The sequence below is a fragment of the Triturus cristatus genome, chromosome 6 (assembly GCF_964204655.1).
Source record: "Triturus cristatus chromosome 6, aTriCri1.1, whole genome shotgun sequence".
Taxonomy (NCBI): Eukaryota; Metazoa; Chordata; class Amphibia; order Caudata; family Salamandridae; genus Triturus; species Triturus cristatus.
The window spans coordinates 328,778,534-328,784,112 of record NC_140589.1 but is presented as its reverse complement, the minus strand read 5'-3'; the positions used below and the strand labels follow the sequence as shown (position 1 = coordinate 328,784,112).

Genomic DNA, 5,579 nt, shown 5'->3' with positions numbered 1-5,579 from the left:
TTGTACAGGAAACAGTCATCTCCCCAGGTAGGGCACAAATGGCCACGGTAAATTTCAAAGGAAACCAGGTACAAATTATAAACATATACGCACCTGCAAACAAAAATGATAGGAAAGAACTTTTCGAAAATATCAACTATTTCATAACAGGCAATAAACCCGCCATCATTGCAGGGAATTTCAACTGCATCCTGTCCCCTACGGATAGATATGGCGCATCCACCGTATATACCCTAGACATAACCTCTAAGGCCCTGAACAACACCATAAAAAATTTTGACCTAAAAGACTCCTTCACAATATGTAACCCAAATACCACAGGGTTTACATGGCTATCTGGGGATGGAAACACCACCTCAAGAATAGATTACATTTTCACCAGCAAGCAAATCAAATGCAAAACATCCAAACTAGAAGACAGCTGCCTATCAGATCATCAGACAATAATGACAACATGCGAACTACCCCAAACAGGCAAGACAGGAAGAGGCTACTGGAAAGTAAATACCACCCTCCTACAAGAGGAGGACATCCAAAAGGCCTACAAAACCCAATATAAAAAATGGGGAAATAAAAAAGACAAATACCCAAACTTAGCAACATGGTGGGAGTTTGTTATAAAACAGACAAAACAATTTTTGCAAATATAGGGAAAGAAAAAGCAGCCCAACAAAAAAAAGACTTCCAAGTCCTCCAAGAGGAACTTGCCCTACTTCAAGAACTGCAAGACGCAGGAGTTAAAGTCAGGGAAAAAATGTTAACAACAAGGGAAAAGATAAAAAAGTGGCATTTACAAAAAGGTAGGGAGACAATTTTCAACTCCAGGGTAAGAGATTTTGAAGAAGGGGAAAAATGTAAGGATTTCTTCTTCCAAAAAACCAAACAAGCACAAACCACCTTCTCAGGCCTCAAAGACCAACAGGGGAACTTAACCAAACACATCGAGGGAATGTTAAAAATTACAGAAAACTACTTTACACAGACTTACAAAAACCAAGAAATAGACGAAAACATAGGCAAAGAATTCCTAACGAACCTGGAAAACAAAATATCAGAGGAAGCCAAAACCTTCCTAGATAAACCCTTCGAAGGGCAAGAGTACCTAGACATACTCAGCAAAACCCCAAAGAACTCAGCCCAAGGACAAGACGGCCTACCATGGGAGTTCTATAAAACCTTCTGGTCAACAATAGCTCAAGAGTTTGGAACTATAATAAATGAGGCAAGACAGACAAACAAACTCCCCCCATCCTTCCTAGAAGGAGTAGTCACCCTCATCCATAAAAAAGGAGACAAGAACTCCCTATCAAACTGGAGACCTATTACCCTACTGAATGTAGACAGCAACATTTTGAGCAAACTCCTCACAGGTAGAATCAGGAAAGTTCTAAAAATAGTCATATACCCAGACCAAACCTGCGCAGTCCCAAACAGGAAATCATGGGACAGCCTAATTACAGTGAGGGACGCAATCTGGACAGCACTGGAAAGCAACAACCCCTTAGGAGTCCTGTCACTAGACCTGCAGAAGGCCTTTGACAGCGTCTCACAATCTTACATGTTCAAAGTACTGGAACAAATGGACATGCCTCAAAGCTTCAGGAACACCATAAACCTACTATACACAGGAGCCACAAGCCGCTTCCAAATAAATGGCCACCTCTCCAAAAAAGTTAGCATCCAGTCAGGAGTCAGACAGGGGTGCCCACTATCCCCAGCACTCTTTGTCTGCGCTCTAGAACCCCTACTAGCGACACTGAGAAAGGATAAAATAATAAAAGGGATCTTTGTCCCGGGCGCAGGAGGAGACAAAGCAAAATGTGTCGCATACATGGACGACGTCACAATCCTATGTCCAGACCCCCAGTCAGTCAGGAGAACACTACTACATTGCAACCTATTTGCCACAGCATCAGGGCTACACCTAAACACAGACAAGTGCACCTGCCTAACAATAGGGAATTGGAAAAACATGGCGAAACTACCAATAAAAACGACAAAACAGCCCACAAAAATACTGGGGGTCCTCTTCTCTGAAGACACCTCAGGAGAAGAAAACTGGATAGGAATACAGGCCAAAATCAACCAGAAAGTAGGGCTATGGAAAACCAGAACACTGAGCCTAACAGGGAAAACCCTAGTGATCAAAGCAGTACTATTGCCACTAATGCTCTATTATGCTATGATCTTTCCACCCTCCAAACCAACACTAAAAAAGCTACAAAGATCTCTTTTTGAGTTCTTTTGGGCCTCCAAAATGGAAAAAATCCAAAGACAGATAGTGTACAAAAGACCAGACAATGGAGGGAAGGGAGTCCCAAACCTGTATAGGTTCCTAATCACCTACATATCAGCATGCCTAAATGCGATCATAGAAAAAAGAAACATAGCAGCACACTTCATCAGGTATGGGTCAACAAACATCTTCAGAGCAGCGAAACTACTAGAACACAATAACAGTCTCCCCACTGCCTTTGACCCACTAAAAATGTACCAAAACATAGCGGATTTCATCAGGGACATCAAACCAATGTGCCTAGAAATAGAGGACTTTAGCAATAGAACAGTCTTAAAAAAAGCAATAGAAGAGAAAGAAACATTGACCCCAGCAAACAACCTCAACGAAACCCAGTCCCTTAAAGCATGGAAACTAGCAAACAGCAAAGAAATTACCAACAGCCAAAAGGACGTTACATGGCTGGCCATCCACAAAGCGCTACCAGTAAAGAGTTTCCAAAAGAAAAGAGGACTAGCCAAGGAGGCTACTTGCCCAGGAGACAATTGCGTGGCGGAGGAAACAGTCCTGCACTTCCTGTGGAACTGCCACTTCGCCCAGGACACATGGAAAACCATCGGCCCCCTAATCAAAGGGATCACAGGCCAGGACAACATCAACTACGAACTCATACTGTATGGCTTCCCCACAAACTGCAAGAAGGACTACAAAGACACCTTATGGAAAATCATCGCCTGTGTAAAAGAAAGCCTATGGAACACAAGGAACATGAGCATCTAACATAAGAACTTTGCAATCAAAGACTGCATTCACATCGCATTGGATAAACTAATGACACATTATTATGTTGATATTAAAAAAATTGGTAAAGAAAAAACTGAAAATAAATGGCAGCAAAAGAAATGGGCAGAATGTGCCAAATAAAAAATAAGGGAAAAACACTTTAGCATAAAGGTGCTCTCCCTCTCATGAAAAATAATCTTGATGGAAAACTGCTAGGAATGCCTGCGAGCATCTCTAAAGCCAGTTAAATGTACACCACCCGACATGGGATTGGTTAAAATGTAACTCTGACAAAAATATTTAAATAAAGTATATTTTTACAAAAAAAAAAAAAAAAATCTGTTCTTATCAGTTTAATATCTGATACGTCCTCTATCTGGGGACCATATATTAAATTGATTTTTGGAACAGGGAGATGGAATCGGAGCTTGCTCTGTCCACTCCACGCATCAACCTGGTATTGCAGTACCTCCAGGAATGGTGCACTTCCCCACCCGGGGAAAACAATGCTGTTGAAAGATAGATGAGAAAACGAAAGTAGCGCTTCACTACCAAACCCTGTAAAGTGGCGCTACTGTGTTTGCGTGAGAATAAAACCACCCTGTCTTGCTTTATTTATTTATTTTATGTATCTGCCGCAAACATGCGTTATTTATTTATTTATTTATTTATTTATTTATGTATTTTTCACGTTTTCTAGAACTTTCTTTTATTTTTATTTCCTTCTCCATCCAGACGCAGCACTTTGAAAGAGAAAAATGTCAGAAGGAGACTGCTTTTCCAGCAACAGAGTTTCATTCGTTTTTGGATCCATTTCACTGGGGAACGAATGGAGGAAGTTTTCCAGCAAGTCAGTAGGATCGAGGTAGAGACAGAAAGAGACGAGGAGAGAGGGAGGGAGGGAGGCAGAGAAGTGGACACTGCCCTTGGCTTCTCTGAGCAAAGAAGAAAAATACAGAGTCCTTTTCCTTCTTTGCCCGCCCCGCCCGTCCCCGAACGGCCACGCCTTATCTATAGGCCTTTGGCTACAGGGGAGCAGTGTCCCAGGCAGGCGAGGGCGAGGCGCCGGCCACTTCCTGTCGGGGAGCTGTCCAGGGCATCCTGGCCTGATTCCCAGCATCCCCCGGCTGCCAGGCTTTCCGGCCAGCCGGCTGGAAGCCCTGGACAGGAAGGGGCGGGGCATGCAAATACTAGAAAGAGGACAACGTGGGTATGCTAAGTGACGCCTAATGAGGCGCCAGCCGAGGAGGACTCTGGGAGCAGGGAGAAGGCCCGAGGCCAGGGCCTCCTTTCTATGGGCACGTGCTGAGCTCTCGCTAGAAGTCAGAATAAGAGGCGAAAGGGGCTCAAGCGACGGTGCAAGGGAAGACCCCGGTCCGGGTCAGCCAGGGAGATTGCTTCGGGAGGTACCCATTCTGGTTATCGCTTCTCGGCCTTTTGGCTAAGATCAAGTGTAGTATCTGTTCTTATCAGTTACAGCTTGTTTCTGCTTGAAGGTTGGGAGGAGACGCCTGAACCCTGAAAAGCTGGGCCTGCGTTCTCTGGCATGTCCGGAGCCAGGCTGCGCTGCTAAGGGGGACGGTAAGCAGACCCAGGTCATTGCTTGCTTTGCTGGACCTAAGGGGCTGGCCCTTCGCTCCCTGGCTTGACCGGGGCAAGGCTGCGCCTCTGGGGACAGTGGACAGGCTAGCGTCGCGTTAGAAGGGTGCTCCCTGAAGTTGAAGGGCATGGCCTGCGGCACCTGCCTTGTCCGGGACCAGGCTGCACCCCCTGAAACCAAGGGTCACCTTGCCCCCGACTTGGAGACTACGAAGAAGTTGCGGAATCCTTTGGGAGGAAGAGGACACCTGAGCCTTCCTGGGCGACCTCTACTGTGCCCTCGGAGCTGCGGACGGGAGCGTGGGCTCACGCATCACCTCACCTGGCGGCCGGCTGGTCACCGGGACCCTTCTGCCATCACCCCGAGGAGGCACGAGTCCGCAGACCCAGAGGCGAAAGGAGAGCCCTGCTTGCTTCAGCCACGTCGAGAGGAGAGAGCGGGGGCTGATCCCCCGCAGCACCTGCTGCCTTCGCGGAGCGCCTGACACCGGCCCCCGGCAGGCGCCCCTTTGAAACAGTGTTGCAACCTGCTTGTTCCCGGAGGTAAGTGGCTGCTCCAGGGAGGCCCCCTGTCCCAGAGCGCTCCCATTGCTCTTGATACCACCGGCGCATTCCAGAGGGGGGGGCAAGGCCCGGAGCAGAGATCTGGCGGCCTCTCGGCCGCAGCCCCCTTTCTCTCCCCGTTCTACTCTGAACCCATTTCTGGTTAAGGAGGGGGCGCGACTTCGAGCAGGCACAGTGGCGGCTGCCTTTGCCCTTGCCTGACCGCACCTACTGCTAGATTTACTGTACCTGTATCTACGCTAGCCTTTCAGCCCGCTACCATACGCACGGGCCTCACGAACCCCTAGATAAGACTTCCAGACTATTGTGTGGCATTATGGCCACCTTCTCCGCATCAGCAGGCTTAAACCGGAATGATAGTATACCGAACACAGTTAGGATAACCATTGATGAAGAT

At 47.1% G+C, this 5,579-nt stretch overlaps 2 pseudogenes; both read left to right on the top strand.

Moving 5' to 3' along the window:
• The first annotated feature begins 3,330 nt into the window (after positions 1-3,330).
• LOC146816862 (U2 spliceosomal RNA) lies at positions 3,331-3,510 on the top strand (annotated as a pseudogene).
• Positions 3,511-4,440: 930 nt separating this feature from the next.
• Positions 4,441-4,541, top strand: LOC146816861 (U2 spliceosomal RNA; annotated as a pseudogene).
• The last annotated feature ends 1,038 nt before the right edge of the window (positions 4,542-5,579 follow it).